Below are 15,483 nucleotides of genomic sequence, written 5' to 3'. Positions count from 1 at the left end.
GCGCTTCATTTGTGGATGTTCACGGTCAGGGACAAGTCGCTTCCTTGTCCTCTTCAGCAAAAACAACAACAAGAGAGAAGGATGCAGCAGGCAACACAACGGGTTACTCCATGGAGCTCTTTACACATACCGTCCCTGGCTTAGAAAGTGAAACAGTTAACAGGCCATGCCCATTACAAGTAGATTCTGACATGGAGTGCACTGATGCACAGCCACAGCCAGACTACTATGCTGGTCCTTTGACTCAGACCACAACATTGCCCTCTCAGGGTACTGATCCACAATCAGACCCTGATGAGACTATGTTGCCCCGTCACGAACGCTATACCACCGACCGACACGGTGACACAGACGAAGTTGCACACGAGCTAGAAGAGGAGGTAATAGATGACCCTGTTGTTGACCCCGATTGGCAGCCATTGGGGGAACAGGGTGCAGGCGGCAGTAGTTCAGAAGCGGAGGTGGAGGAGGGGCCGCAGCAGGCATCAACATCGCAACAGGTTCCATCTGCCGGGCCCGTATCTGGCCCAAAACGCGTGGCAAAGCCAAAACCTGTTGGAGGACAGCGTGGCCATCGGGTTAAAGCTCAGTCTGCAATCCCTGAAAAGGGATCCGATGCTAGGAATAGTGCAGTCTAGCATTTTTTTAAACAACATCCAATTGATCAGCGCAAAGTCATCTGTCAAAAATGTTCAACTAGCTTAAGCAGAGGTCACAATCTGAAAAGTCTCAATACAAGTTGCATGCATAGACATTTAACCACCATGCATTTTCAAGCCTGGACTAACTACCAAACGTCCCTTAAGGTTGTAGCACCCTCGGCCAATGAAGCTAGTCAGCAACGCAACATCCCTTCCGTCACTGTAAGGCCACCATTTTCCGCACCACCGGCAGTATCTGTGCAGGTTTCTTTGCCAGCCAAAAGCAGTCAGGGTCAGGGAATCACCAGTTTTGTAGGAGGAAATATTGCATCTAGGGCACCGGCGGAAACAATACCGTCTCCAACCGTCTCTCAGTCTGCTATGTCCACCGGCACACCCGCAAGTTCCACGATCTCCAGCTCTCCAGTCCAGCTCACCCTACATGAGACTCTGGTTAGAAAAAGGAAGTATTTATCCCCGCATCCGCGTACACAGGGTTTTAACGCCCACATAGCTAGACTAATCTCGTTAGAGATGATGCCCTACCGGTTAGTTGAAAGCGAAGCTTTCAAAGCCCTGATGGAGTACGCTGAACCACGCTACGAGCTACCCAGTCGACACTTTTTTTCCAGAAAAGCCATCCCAGCCCTGCACCAGCATGTTAAACAGCGCATCGTCCATGCACTCAGGCAATCTGTGAGTACAAAGGTGCACCTGACTACAGATGCATGGACCAGTAGGCATGGCCAGGGACGTTACGTGTCCATCACGGCACACTGGGTGAATGTGGTGGATGCAGGGTCCACAGGGGACATCAATTTCGGGACAGTTGTGCCTAGCCCACGGTCTAGGAAACAGTTGGCTGTAGGCGTTCGCACCCCCTCCTCCTCCTCCTCTTCCTCCTGCAGAAGCGACAGCTCTTCCACAGACCGCAGTCGGTCAACCACTCCATCGGCAGCTGACACTGTTGCACACCAGTTGTCCCATTATGGGGCAGCTACTGGCAAGCGTCAGCAGGCTGTATTGGCTATGAAGTGTTTGGGCGACAACAGACACACCGCGGAAGTTCTGTCCGAGTTCTTGCAACAAGAAACGCAGTCGTGGCTGGGCACAGTAGATCTTGAGTCAGGCAAGGTAGTGAGTGATAATGGAAGGAATTTCATGGCTGCCATCTCCCTTTCCCAACTGAAACACATTCCTTGCCTGGCTCACACCTTAAACCTGGTGGTGCAGTGCTTATTGAAAACTTATCCTGGGTTCTCCGACCTGCTCCTCAAAGTGCGTGGACTTTGCTCACATATCCGACGTTCGCCTGTACACTCCAGCCGTATGCAGACCTATCAGCGGTCTTTGAACCTTCCCCAGCATCACCTAATCATAGACGTTGCAACAAGGTGGAACTCAACACTGCACATGCTTCAGAGACTGTGCCAACAGAGGCGGGCTGTTATGTTTTTGTGGGAGGATACACATATACGGGCAGGCAGTAGGATGGCAGACATGGAGTTGTCAGATGTGCAGTGGTCGAAGATACAACACATGTGTCAAGTCCTTCAGTGTTTTGAGGAATGCACACGGCTGGTTAGTGCAGACAACGCCATAATAAGCATGAGCATCCCCCTAATGTGTCTGCTGATGCAAAGTTTGACGCACATAAAGGATCAGGCGTCTGCACCAGAGGAAGAGGAAAGCCTTGATGACAGTCAGCCATTGTCTGTTCAGGGCAGTGTACAGGACGAGGTAGCAGGCGAAGAGGAGGTGGAGGACGAGGAGGATGATGGGGATGAGTATATTTTTAATGAGGAAGCTTTCCCGGGGGCACTGGAAATTGGTTGCATGGCAAGGCCGGGTTCTGGTTTTTTGAGGGACACAAGTGACGTAGATTTGCCTGAAACTGCCCCTCAACCAATCACAACCGCAGATTTGACAACTGGAACTTTGGCCCACATGGCGGATTTTGCCTTACGTATCCTCAAAAGGGACACACGCATTACTAAAATGATGAACGATGACGAATACTGGTTGGCCTGCCTCCTTGATCCACGCTATAAAGGCAAATTGCAAAATATTATGCCACATGAGAACTTGGAACTAATATTAGCAACCAAACAATCAACTCTTGTTGACCGTTTGCTTCAGGCATTCCCAGCACACAGCGCACGTGATCGTTCTCACATGAGCTCCAGGGAGCAGCAGACCAGGAGTGTTAGGGGTTCACACATCAGAAGTGGCGTTGGACAGAGGGGTTTTCTGACCAGGTTGTGGAGTGATTTTGCTATGACCGCAGACAGGACAGGTACTGCTGCATCAATTGAAAGTGACAGGAGACAACATTTGTCCAGTATGGTTACTAACTATTTTTCATCCCTTATCGATGTTCTCCCTCAACCGTCATTCCCATTTGATTACTGGGCATCAAAATTAGACACCTGGCCAGAATTGGCAGAATATGCATTGCAGGAGCTTGCTTGCCCGGCAGCTAGTGTCCTATCAGAAAGAGTATTCAGTGCTGCAGGTTCAATATTAACCGAAAAAAGGACTCGTCTGGCTACCCAAAATGTTGATGATCTAACATTCATTAAAATGAACCACAACTGGATTTCGAATTCTTTTGCCCCACCTTGCCCGGCAGACACCTAGCTTTCCTATGAAAAGCTCTTGCCTGTGGACTACTGTGAATTACTTTTCTAATGACTAATTTGCTGCAGCTGATTGTCCAGCATACGACATGTTTACACCTCCCTAAATGGCCAAACTCCCCACACGGGGCCGTGGTATCGCGACTTGGCGCAAGCACCCGTGAGAGTGCTGTTTGTCTGAAGAAGTGGGTGTGCCCGCTTTTGGTCAACGGCACTGCCACTGGGTCCCTCATAGTACAATAAAGTGTCTCTGGCGGTGGTGGTGCGCACCCAATGTCAGACACACTGTTGTAACATGAGGGGCCCTGGGTCTGTACCGCCGGCCACTAGAGAGTTCACCCAACCCCAGGTCAAACATTGCTCTACCACTTCCACAGTTATCTCTCACACTTCCACCAATGTTTAGTCTATGCGCTGACATCCTTCCATTCCTGCCACTGACAATACCATTGCGTTGACATGTATGATGGTACTTAACATAGTCAGGGGCAGTGTCCTCTATTTACCACAGTAAATACTTTGCGCTAAATTAGTAGGTCTGAAACTACGCAGAGGATCCCACCCCTGAACCTAATGATTGCACCCTTTAGTGTTTTCGTTTTGTTTTAATGCGAGACATTCACATTTATTTATTGTTTTGGACTACTAACTGGCAGACACTCATTACAATCGGCCTCCGCTGACCAGACCACTGCTGCCCGTCTACCCCTGGAACCAATTTTAAATTGCCTACAGCCAGCCCATTTTATTATGTTAGGCCTTCGAAGCCTGTGTGCGGTCCCTCCTTCCACTAGGCCTCCACTGACCTGTCTCCTGCTGCCCGTGTACCCCTGGAACCAATTATAAAGTGCTTACAGCCTGTCCAATTTTATTCTGTTAGGCCTTCGAAGCCTGTCTGCGGTCCCTCCTTCCACTAGGCCTCCAATGACCTGTCTACTGCTGCCCGTGTACCCCTGGAACCAATTTTAAATTGCCTACAGCCAGCCCATTTTATTATATTAGGCCTTCGAAGCCTGTCTGCGGCCCGTTCTTTCAACTACTACTACACTGACCTGTCTACTGCTGCCCGTGTACCCCTGGAACCAATTATAAAGTGCCTACAGCCTGTCCAATTTTATTCTGTTAGGCCTTCGAAGCCTGTCTGCGGTCCCTCCTTCCACTAGGCCTCCAATGACCTGTCTACTGCTGCCCGTGTACCCCTGGAACCAATTATGAAGTGCCTACAGCCTGTCCAATTTTATTCTGTTAGGCCTTCGAAGCCTGTCTGCGGTCCCTCCTTCCACTAGGCCTCCACTGACCTGTCTACTGCTGCCCGTGTACCCCTGGAACCAATTTTAAATTGCCTACAGCCAGCCCATTTTATTATGTTAGGCCTTCGAAGCCTGTCTGCGGCCCGTTCTTTCAACTACTACTACACTGACCTGTCTACTGCTGCCCGTGTACCCCTGGAACCAATTATAAAGTGCCTACTTCCTGTCCAATTATATTCTGTTAGGCCTTCGAAGCCTGTCTGCGGTCCCTCCTTCCACTAGGCCTCCACTGACCTGTCTACTGCTGCCCGTGTACCCCTGGAACCAATTTTAAATTGCCTACAGCCAGCCCATTTTATTATGTTAGGCCTTCGAAGCCTGTCTGCGGCCCGTTCTTTCAACTACTACTACACTGACCTGTCTACTTCTGCCCGTGTACCCCTGGAACCAATTATAAAGTGCCTACAGCCTGTCCAATTTTATTCTGTTAGGCCTTCGAAGCCTGTCTGCGGTCCCTCCTTCCACTAGGCCTCCACTGACCTGTCTACTGCTGCCCGTGTACCCCTGGAACCAATTTTAAATTGCCTACAGCCAGCCCATTTTATTATGTTAGGCCTTCGAAGCCTGTCTGCGGCCCGTTCTTTCAACTACTACTACACTGACCTGTCTACTGCTGCCCGTGTACCCCTGGAACCAATTTTAAATTGCCTACAGCCAGCCCATTTTATTATGTTAGGCCTTCGAAGCCTGTCTGCGGACCGTTCTTTCTACTACTACTACACTGGCCAGTCTACTGCTGCCCGTGTACCCCTGGAACCAATGTTAAAGTGCCTACAGTCCAATATTTTTTTATGTTAGGCCTTCGAAGCCTGTCTGCGGCCCGTTCTTTCTACTACTCCTACACTGACCAGACCACTGCTGCCCGTGTACCCCTGGAACCTATTTTTTATTGCATAGAGCATCCTTTTTTAATAGTAGGCATACAAAGTCTGTCTGCGGTCCACTATTGAAATTGTCCACCACTGCCCAGAGCAATGCTGCCTGTGTACCCCTGTAACCTTTTTTAAGCTGCAGTGAGCCACATTTTTGGTTTAAGGCATACTACCTGTGTCTGTCTGCGCCACTCAATTCAGCTGTGTTCCTTTGAAAAAAGCTGAGCGTCAATAGTCTTGTTTTCAGCCTCTAGGAATTTTAAAACTGCATTGGGGGTACAACTTTGGTAGGGCCTACTAACGGTGTCTGCCGCCCCAAGGTGTGCCCCAGGTTTCGTCCACATTGCTTCGGTCTTCCGACTCTCGTTTAGTAGTTGTAGAAAACTACACTGCATTAGGCCTACAAATTGGGTATGGGGTGTAGAGAGATGGTGTGTTCCACTCCAAGGTGTTCCCCAGGTTTCCTCGCCATTGCTTCGATCTTAATGCTCTCATTTAGTAGTTGTTGGAAACTACGCTGCATTAGGCCTACAAATTGGGTATGGGGTGTAGAGAGATGGTGTGTTCCATTCCAAGGTGTTCCCCAGGTTTCCTCTCCATTGCTTCGATCTTCTTGCTCTCGTTTAGTAGTTGTTGGAAACTACACTGCATTAGGCCTACAAATTGGGTATGGGGTGTAGAGAGATGGTGTGTTCCACTCCAAGGTGTTCCCCAGGTTTCCTCGCCATTGCTTCGATCTTAATGCTCTCGTTTAGTAGTTGTTGGAAACTACGCTGCATTAGGCCTACAAATTGGGTATGGGGTGTAGAGAGATGGTGCGTTGCACTCCAAGGTGTTCCCCAGGTTGCCTTTCCTGAGCTTCTATCTTCAGGCTCTCGTTTAGTAGTTGTTGGAAACTACACTGCATTAGGCCTACAAAATGGGTATGGGGTGTAGAGAGATGGTGTGTTACACTCCAAGGTGTTCCCCAGGTTTCCTCGCCATTGCTTCGATCTTAATGCTCTTGTTTAGTAGTTGTTGGAAACTACGCTGCATTAGGCCTACAAATTGGGTATGGGGTGTAGAGAGATGGTGTGTTGCACTCCAAGGTGTTCCCCAGGTTGCCTTTCCTGAGCTTCTATCTTCTTGCTCTCGTTTAGTAGTTGTTGGAAACTACACTGCATTAGGCCTACAAAATGGGTGTGGGGTGTAGAGAGATGGTGTGTTCCACTCCAAGGTGTTCCCCAGGTTTCCTCGCCATTGCTTCGATCTTAATGCTCTCGTTTAGTAGTTGTTGGAAACTACGCTGCATTAGGCCTACAAATTGGGTATGGGGTGTAGAGAGATGGTGTGTTGCACTCCAAGGTGTTCCGCAGGTTTCCTCTCCATTGCTTCGATCTTCTGGCTCTCGTTTAGTAGTTGTTGGAAACTACACTGCATTAGGCCTACAAATTGAGTATGGGGTGTAGAGAGATGGTGTGTTGCACTCCAAGGTGTTCCCCAGGTTGCCTTTCCTGAGCTTCTATCTTCAGGCTCTCGTTTAGTAGTTGTTGGAAACTACACTGCATTAGGCCTACAAAATGGGTATGGGGTGTAGAGAGATGGTGTGTTCCACTCCAAGGTGTTCCCCAGGTTTCCTCGCCATTGCTTCGATCTTAATGCTCTCGTTTAGTAGTTGTTGGAAACTACGCTGCATTAGGCCTACAAATTGGGTATGGGGTGTAGAGACGGTGTGTTCCACTCCAAGGTGTTCTCCAGGTTGCCTTTCCTGAGCTTCTATCTTCAGGCTCTCGTTTAGTAGTTGTTGAATGGAACAACTGCATTTGGCGTACTAGTTGGTTTGGGGCCTACTAACAGTGTCTGCCGCTCCTTGCTGTTCTCCTGGTTTCCTGTCCTGAAATTCCATTTTCAGGCTCTCGTTAAGTAGTTGTTAATGTTAGACTGCATTTGGCCTACTAGTTGGTTTGGAGCCTACTATCGGTGTTTGCCACTCCTTGCTGTTCTCCTCCACTGAACAAAGCTGTGCCGCCTGTTTACTACGGTTGCCAATTTTGAACTGCATTTCGACTACTTACTGATTTGGGCCTACTCTCTGTGTCAGCCTCTCATTCCAGTTGTCCTCCACTGCAATGCCCCCTGATTAGTCCTGTGTTACCAATTTTGAACTGCATTTAGCCAACTTTATTATTTGGGCCTATATCTGTGTTTCCTCCTCATCCTGCCCATTGCCCAGCCAGTGATAGATGAGTCTGCTGGTACATTGACCCATAAAGCAAAATTCCCCGTGCACGCTACACAGCAAGTTTGTGACCCTGCTGAAAGTCAGGTTCCTCTTCCCGCATACCATACCACCTTACACGGGGACAAAGAGGAAGGTGCAGATGAAAGTGCAGCTTCCTTCATCCGGTGGGGGGAGGAATACTAGTTGGCGACGTCACTGGCACAGGGCCTCTCATAGTACGCAAAAGTGTTGCTGCCGGTGGGAGGCACCCCCATCGTGCAAACACACCGCTGTACTTTGAGGGGCCCTGTGCCAGTGCCAATGCCAACTAGTGGGCCCCCCTGCTTGCTCAGGATCACAGCACTTGCAAAGTTTAAATACTTACCTCTCCCTGCTCCACTGCCGTGACGTGTTCCAGATTTCCTGGGCCCACTAATTACTTGAACCAGCCCTACCCCCCACAACTTTAGCCAAATGACCCCCAATTTCAAATGCCTTCCAATTATTATAAGCTAAATTACGATTGACAAGCTTCAGTAACAAGAATGGATGTTTTTGCCATTAAAATGGGCAGTGTAGGTGTTTTCCTGGCCTCCACTCACTGCCGACTATGCTCCCCCATTGACTTGCATTGGGTTTCGTGTTTCGGGTTATACCCGACTTTTCGCGATAATCGGCCGATTCCACTCGACTCGACTTCTGAGATAGTCGGGTTTCGCGAAACACGACTCGACTCTAAAAAGGTCAAGGTCGCTCAACCCTAGTCAACGGCACTCCTGTCTCTTTCCCTTGAGGAGGCTGCTTCCAAGTAAAATGAGGTTTGTACATGTTCCTGACATGGATTTCAGGCCTGACAGACTGAGCCCAATACAAGCCCTTGATTGCATACACTGTATTCATAATTTAATTGTAATATTTTTGGTGTCTGGTAGAATCCAATTTACTGACATTGATCATATAGCTACCCCAACTCCTGTATTATATTCACCTTACAGCAGCTTCCCCCTCTATGACAGTTGCTCCATTGGGATCCGGAGGCAAAAATGAACTGTGGAGCTTACAAAACTCAGGTTTCACAGCATCTGCTGGCCCTCTGCTAATTGTCAGTGAGGGCCGCATAATGACATGGTGTTGGACATGGTGGCGGTGGACATGCTGGTGATGGGAAAAGCCCAAAATTCAAATTGGCATGTTTTAGCTGGCATTGTAAAGTGATGGGGAATATGTATTCCACTATCTGGCTAAATGTATGGCATGAGGGAGGGATCTTCCGAATGTAGGATCGAGAGCTCTCCCAAATGCATGATACAGGGCCTCCTGAGGGCCCTTACCAAGCTCAGGTTTCATTGCACATGCTGGCACTCTGCTAATTTTCAGTGATGGCCGCATAATGACATGGTGGTGGACATGGTGGTGGTGGTGGGCAATACCCCAAATTCTAAAGGGCATGTTTGAAATGGCATTGTAAAGGGATGGGGAATATGTATTCTACTATCTTGCTAACTATTTGGCATGAGGGAGGGACCTCCCAAATATGGGAGTGAGAGCTTTCCCCATTGTATGATACAGGGCCACATGAGGGCCTTACCAAACTCAGGTTTCACGTCACCTGCTGGTACTCTGCAAATTGGAAGTGAGGGCCACATTTTAACATGGCGGTGGACATGGTGGCGGTGACGGACAAAGCACACAGTTTAAATGGGCATGTTTGAAATGGCCTTGAAAAGCGATGGGGAAAATGCATTCAAGTATCTTGCTAACTATTTGTCACCAGGAAGGGACGTCCAAATGTAGGAGTGAGAGCCCTCACAAATGTTAAAGGAAAAACTAAAGTCGAAACGCACTGTGTGAACATATGGAAAAGGAGGCATAACTCTTTTTATTATTATAATTATTATTAAGCATTAGATACATGTAATTATGAAGGAAATAATGTTTCTTAGCATTTTTCCATTTAAAAAATGTTTTAGTTAGGTTTGGTAGGTCTTTTTAAAAATCAATAAAACCGATGCAATAGTCAGGTAACATTATTCCAGATACCATATCTGAGTCAGAAAGGCTTGCAGACATCTTCTCCTTGCTGTTCACATTTAATTTGAGCTCTTTCATATCAATTTCGGCTTTTTTTTCCATGCCCCAGACCTGTTGGGTCCAGCAGAAAAATATTCGGCTTTCCCATTGACTTGTATTGGATTCTTTATTCGGTATGAATACACGAATACTAGAAATTATTCATGCCCATCTTCCTGAATCCAAATATTTCAGTATTCGATCATCACTAGTAAAGAGGTTATATTTTTCATTACCATATTATATTAGTGGAAATCTGAGTCTGAGCACGCTGTCCGAAAAGATTATTTTTTTTTGCTTGCACTAGCCCATACTGCACATCATGTTCTTAAAGTAGCAGCTGTGCTCCCTCCCCCCATTAAATTAATGAAATAAGGTTGCAACACAAACTTTTTTATACAGAGACTGGCACAAATTTTGCCTTTGGCAAAGCTTGTGCTTCCATTTTTATAATGGTAATATGCATTAACTCTGGATTATTATGAAGAGTGATTAATTGAATTGTAAAAATTGCAAACATTCCTTGCCATAAAAGTCACAAAAATAAACAATTCACTGAATTTAAGCCCTGCCACAAAATTAACTGCCTATATCCTATATCAAGTCAGTGATCCTCTCGTTAGCTCAGTAAAAAATATTCGTGAGAACAAGGCAATTGATATCACTCAGGCATACTAATTGAATTACCGTACATTAAAATCATTATCTTCCTCTGCTAAGATTGGTTGCTTTCAAGGAAACATGCAGTCATCATTCCTTTTCATTGAAAGTGCTTTACAGGCAAGGACCTTGCTGATTGAAAGAATGACCTTAACCGTTTATCGGATCATTAAGAACTGCAAAGAGAGATCTTCAATTGTTGTGAAGGTTTGCACCTAAGAAAATCCAGCAAGTGTTAGGACTACGTTCAAATTTGTGATAAACTTCAAGCACTGAGTAGGCAAGAATGGCTTACTGTTGTGAATTCTGTGGTCGAACTCCCTCCTGTGGTCGTGAATGGTACTTCGGCGAGTTCTGTCCATGGACTCCCTCTGGTGGCTGTGAGTGGAGCTGCTGCTTCTGAGGTTCCTTACACAGGTGACGTGGTTTATCCTTTGGTTGGCTGCTCTATTTAACTCCACTCAGATCGTTACTCCATGCCAGCTGTCAATGTTCCTGCATTGGTTCAGTTCGCTCTTGGATCTTTCTGGTGACCTGTCTTCTCCAGCAGAAGCTAAGTTCCTGCTAGTTATTATTTGTTCATTGTTTTCTTGTCCAGTTGGCTATCATGATTTTGTCTTGCTAGCTGGAAGCTCTGAGATGCAGAGTGGCACCTTCGCACCGTGAGTCGGTGCGGAGGTCTTTTTGCACACTCTGCGTGGTCTTTTTGTAGTTTTTTGTGCTGACCGCAAAGATACCTTTCCTATCCTCTGTCTGTTTAGTAAGTCTGGCCTCCCTTTGCTGAAACCTGTTTCATTTCTGCGTTTGTGACTTTCATCTTTACTCACAGTCAATATATGTGGGGGGCTGCCTTTTCCTTTGGGGAATTTCTCTGAGGCAAGGTAGGCTTTATTTTCTAACTCTAGGGCTAGCTAGCTCTTAGGCTGTGAAGAGGCGTCTAGGGAGTGTCAGGAATGCTCCACGGCTATTTCTAGTTGTTGTGATAGGATTAGGGGTTGCGGTCAGCAGAGCTCCCACATCCCAGAGCTTGTCCTGTGTAAGTTTAACTATCAGGTCGTGGCGGGTGCTCCTAACCACCAGGTCATAACAGCTTACCGTTAGTCAGGATTTTGCCGACAAGCTGATATCCAGAATTCCAGAACATATTGCAGAAGTTTTGAAAATAAGCATCAATGCTGTAAATATGGAGTCTTTGTGTGTTCAAAGATGTATGAAATTCTTATAATTGTGCTTCAGTAAGCAATAGAAACATCTTTCAAAAAGATTTAACCCCTTAATGACCGCTGATACGCCTTTCAATGGTGCTAGTTAAGGGTACTCAAACCACAGTGCCGCTTTTTAATGGTGCTGAGGTTTAAAGATATAGCACCCCCCAGAGTCGGAATTTTTCTGGGGTCTCAGCTATTGGGGGCAGCTGAGACCCCACAGAACATGATTTGAGTTGGTTTTTACTGACCCCGGTGTTGCAATTACCGTTATTAACGGTATAACAGTGATCGCAAAAAAAGTCAAATTTTCCATTTAATTTCTCTCTCCTCTGAAGTTATTGCACATCAGAAGTGAAGGAAATAAGGTCCCCCGATCCCTCCGGTATCTCTGGTGTCCCTGCTCCCCCTGTGAAGTCCCTCAGGCCACTGGCATCTTCTTCCAAGAGAAAATGGCAGGCCTTTTCCCCCGTGCGCCCGCCGAGATCTGCCGGCAGGCACTCGGCAACAATAGGAAATTTTTCCTTTTGGTTAATTTTGTTCACTGTGATAGACCCTATCATAGTGATCAAATTTAAAAAAAATGCAAATAAATCCCTCTTTTAACATTCCATTTGTTAGTTAAAAATAATTAATTAAAAAATTGTATTTATTTCTATTTTTCCACTAGGGTAAGAGTTGGGCTAAAGTGATTTGGGCTAAAGTGATTTGGGCTAATGTTAGGTTTATCGTTGGGCTAAAGTGAGTTGGGTTGGAATAAAGTTAGGGTTAGGGTTAGGCTGCCATCACACTAGCAGTATTTGGTCAGTATTTTACATCAGTATTTGCAAGCCAAAACCAGGAGTGGGTGATAACTGCAGAAGTGGAGCATATGTTTCTGTTATATTTTTCCTTTATTTGTTCCACTCCTGGTTTTGGCTTACAAATACTGATGTAAAATACTGACCAATTTCTGCTAGTGTAGCGACAGTCTCAGTGTTAGGGCTAGGGCTATGGCTAAAGTTAGGATTGAAGTTATAGTTAGGGTTAGGGTTGTGGGTTAAGATTAGGATTACATTTAGGGTTGGTATTAGGGTTAGGGGTGTGTTAGGGTTAGGTTTGTGGTTAGGGTTATGGTTAAGGTTGGGATTAGTGATAGGGGTGTGTTAGGGTTAGGATTTTGGTTAGGGTTAGGGATAGAGTTGGGATTAGGGTTAGGAGTGTGTTGGAGATAGGGTTGGCGTTAGAATTGTGATGTTTCCATGGTTTAGGTACATCAGGGGATCTCCAAACGCGAGATGGTGCCACCATTGATGACAGCCAATTTTGCGTTCAAAAAGCCAAATGGTGCTCCCTCCCTTCTGAGCCCTTTTATGCATCCAAACAGTGGCTTTTCCCCACATATGGGGTATCAGCATACTCAGGAGAAATTGTACAACAAATTTTGTCATCCAATTTCTTCTGACCAACCTTGCAGAAGCTCACAGCTGAGCTGAAGGTTGCAGCCCTCAGCTGTGAGTTTTGCCTGGATGGTTCAAGAAAATAGGGGAGAACCCACGTCGGGTTTTCCATTCATTTATTTATGTAGATGGCAGGTGGCGGCTATGGAATACCCCGATCATTCGTTCCTGCTCTCATTGTTATTAGCGGCAACATGCGTCGGATGATGGAGGTAAGAGTCCCAAAGTCCCTCACCTGCTGTCATTATTCGAATATCATTCTCCTATGATGAGAGCCGGCTTCACCACCAGCCACCAGGAAACAACGCTTACTGTAGCGCTTCTTCCCCGGCGGCCATCCGTGTGATACTGATGCATCACATGGAGGGCATCCATGTGAGGTACGTGTTTACATGGACCCATTGACTTGACTTGGGTCCATGTGATCTGTGCAGCTGCACAAAAATGGGCAGGTCTAAGTGTGGGTCACTCAGATACACGGTCTGTGAAAAAACACAGATATGTGCACAGTGTCTCCAGTGTGTCAGTGTCTCCAATAATAACTATCACCACACGTGCTGGAGACACTGGCATATGAAATAGGCCTGAAATTAACCTGTCTGTAGAGTTCATGCACATTAAAAAAAAATTATGTTGCTAAACATGATACAGCCCACCATATCGCAAGTTGAAATTTTGTGGCATTGAAATTGTTCTGTGTGTAGAGCTGTTGTACATTAAAAAATATATTTTTGTCAGTTTCTAACGTGATTCAGCACGCCATATATCACCTTATCATTTAGTCGTGGTGAGATTGACCTGTCTGCATAGCTCATGCTGAATTGCAGATTTAAAAAAAATTATGTGGCTAAACGTAATACAGCCCTCCATATCCCACATTGTAATTTTGTAACTGTGAAATGAAGCTGTCTGCAAATATCATGCACATTTAAAAAAAATTCTGTTGCTAAATGCGATACAGCCCGCCATATCACACATTGCAATTTTGTGGCGGTGAAATTGTTCTGAGTGCAGAGCAGTTGCACTTAAAATTATAAACATATATATTTTTACAAATATGATATAGAAAGCTACATCTAAGTTTGAAATTGATTGGAGCATATCTTCAAGTTTGTTCAGTTTCTAACATTCTACAGTAGGGGACATCTCACTTTGAAATAGTTTGCAGCGTATAGTCTGTTATAAAGGCCTCAACCACAGGCCAAAAAAAAGTCTTAGGTTACTAACGTTATATTGTAGGGTAGATTTCGCTTTGAAATTGTTTGGAGCATATTTTCTTTGTCATACAGGCCTCATCCCTACTCAAATAATGCTTTCTTCTGTTACTAACGTTCTTCAGTAGGGAAGATCTCACTTTGAAATTGTTGGAGTATTTAGTCTATGTTATGTAGGCCTCATACAAAGGCCCCCAAAACATTTCTGTTACTAAGGTTGTAAAGTAAGGGATATCCCACTTTGAAATTGTCTGGAGCATTTAGTCTATGTTATATGGGCCTCATCCACAAGCCAAAAAATGTCTTCTGTTAGTAACGTCATGCAGTAGGAGACTGTTATGACCTGGTGGTAAGGACAATAATGGACCTGGTGGTTAAGAGCACACGGAATGACCTGATAGTTACAAATAATATTGGACAAGCTCTGAGACGTGGGAACTCTGCTGACCGCAATCCCTAATCCTATCACACACACTAGAAATAGCCGTGGATTGCTCCTAACCCTCCCTATGCAACTCGACACAGCCTAAGGAACTAGCTAGCTCTGAAGATAGAAAAATAAAGCCTACCTTGCCTCAGAGAAATTCCCCAAAGGAAAAGGCAGCCCCCCACATATAATGACTGTGAGTAAAGATGAAAATACAAACACAAAGATGAAATAGATTTAGCAAAGTGAGGCCCGACTTACTGAACAGACTGAGGATAGGAAAGGTAACTTCGCGGTCAGCACAAAAAACTACAAAAAGACCATGCAGAGGGCGCAAAAGACCCTCCGCACCGACTCACGGTGCGGAGGCGCTCCCTCTGCGTCCCAGAGCTTCCAGCAAGCAAGACAAAAATCAAAATAGCAAGCTGGACATAAAAATAGCAAACTAAAGAAAAACAAGCAGGAACTTAGCTTCTGCTGGGAAGACAGGTCACAAGAACGATCCAGGAGTGAACAGACCAATACTGGAACATTGACAGGTGGCATGGAGCAATGATCTAGGTGGAGTTAAATAGAGCAGCCAGCTAACGAATTAACCTCGTCACCTGTGGAAGGAACCTCAGAAGCCGCAGCCCCACTCACAACTACCAGAGGAAGCCCATGGACAGAACCAGCCGAAGTACCATTCATGACCACAGGAGGGAGCTTGACAACAGAATTCACAACAGTACCCCCCCTTGAGGAGGGGTCACCGAACCCTCACCAGAGCCCCCAGGCCGACCAGGACGAGCCAAATGAAAGGCACG

The sequence above is a fragment of the Ranitomeya imitator genome, chromosome 4 (assembly GCF_032444005.1).
Source record: "Ranitomeya imitator isolate aRanImi1 chromosome 4, aRanImi1.pri, whole genome shotgun sequence".
Taxonomy (NCBI): domain Eukaryota; kingdom Metazoa; phylum Chordata; class Amphibia; order Anura; family Dendrobatidae; genus Ranitomeya; species Ranitomeya imitator.
The sequence above is the reverse complement of the archived record's forward strand: the minus strand, read 5'-3'. Positions refer to the sequence as shown.